Source organism: Elephantulus edwardii, unplaced genomic scaffold, assembly GCF_000299155.1.
Source record: "Elephantulus edwardii isolate Elephantulus edwardi_28Jun2011 unplaced genomic scaffold, EleEdw1.0 scaffold00001, whole genome shotgun sequence".
In the NCBI taxonomy this organism is placed as follows: Eukaryota; Metazoa; Chordata; class Mammalia; order Macroscelidea; family Macroscelididae; genus Elephantulus; species Elephantulus edwardii.
In genome coordinates, this window is record NW_006399751.1 from 47492266 (window position 1) to 47494035 (window position 1770).

Here is a 1770-nt window from a genome sequence, read left to right on the forward strand (position 1 = left end):
CGTTTTATGATTTCCTGGCTACTGGTGCCAAGAGTGTTGACCATGGAGCCGAGCAAACTGAAAACTTTTGCACTGGTAGTAATCAAAATAAGAACATTGCTAGGTCACATTGATGCTAAAGCTAGAGCAAGTTTTAATTAATTAATTTTAATTTTGAGTTCATAGTAATTTTTTAATAATAATATTCAAACAGACTCTAAATCTCTCTGTATTTTAATCTAATATAAAAATTGTAACTTTTTCTTGAGATCAAAAGAACTAGATGGTGTCCAGGTACCACTACAACCTAGTAGAAATGGGATTACAGTAAAAGGTCCTAGATAAAGCGGGTGGAAATTATAATACAAAACTTAAAAACAAAAAAATGGCCCAGCTAACTGTTCTGATAGAGACTAGTGGAACTTCCAAGACCTCTTAGCCATCTTTTGAACATTAGTCACATCTGTGGTTCAACTTGCTGTCAAGTCAAGCAAAATTCATAGTGATCCAATGAACAAAAGGCCTGAAGCCTTTCTATAAATATTGACATTTATCAAAGTTCATAGAGTTTCCAGAAGCATGTTGTTTAGGAATGGGATGCCACTCTTGCTTACACACACATACACACATATTTATATTTATACTTATAGTTAACTGTATATAAAATACCTATCCAAATATCTATCTATCAATCAATCATCTATCGAGAGAGAAGAAAATAGAGGGAGAACACCTCCCCAGTATTTTCACCTCTATTGTTTGGCAGTGAATTGAGAAGGTGGGTTTGGAGGTTAAGGGTGGGGAGTAACCGTGGAGATAAAAGAAATAAAGTTTCTATTGTGTTTTATATACTGTATCTATTTAAAATGTTTAATTTCACCTAACTTTAATAAACCTCTTTTATGGGGGAGGGGGGGGGTCCTTCCTATATTGCTGCACATTTTCCTCCCTACCCCACCCCAGTTCACTTTTCTCTTTTAAAAAATTTTTTTCATTATCTTTTTAAATCTTTATAACTTGTTTTATTTTTGTTGTTTGAGAATATATACAGCAATAATAGACACAAATTGCAATGTCGATTTCATTGTCGCATTTCAGTGACATTGATTACATTCTTCAAGCTGTGAAACAGTTCCCACTCTCCTTTTCTAAGTTGTTCCTCCTCCAGTAACATAAGCTTGCTACACACAATCTAATCTTTTGAGTTGTCAATTTGACCCTGTCTATCTTATAAAGGTATATAAAGGACAGATATTCTTTATTAGTTTAGCTAGCTAAACTACTGGTTGGCTTTGAGAAGACTTCAGGGAACGTTTTTGCTTTAAGGTTTAAAAACTGAGACGCAAATGGAGACTTGTACACCAATGTTCATGGCAGTGTTTTTCACCATCACAGGAACATAGAAACAGCCAATATGTCTAACCACAATTGAATGGATTGAGAAATTATGATACATTCACGTGATGGAATACTACACAGCACACAGTAGCAGTGATTTTGTAACTTACTACCTAACTTGGGAGGGACTGGAGAGCATTATGTTAAGTGAACCAACTCAATCCCATAAGGACAAATATTGTACAAGACTATTATTGTAGAATGAGTATGAAGATCCAAAGGGGGGACGAGAGTAGAGGGGTGAGGATGGGGGGCATATTCATCATAGGGTAGCACAATTTGATAGGTGGAGGCAGGGGTGAAGAGAATGAGAAAGATTCCATGTGAAAAACAACGTGTGTGAGCTTTTAAGTAAACCAGTTATTTTGGAAAGTTGTTGTTGTTGTTGTTGTT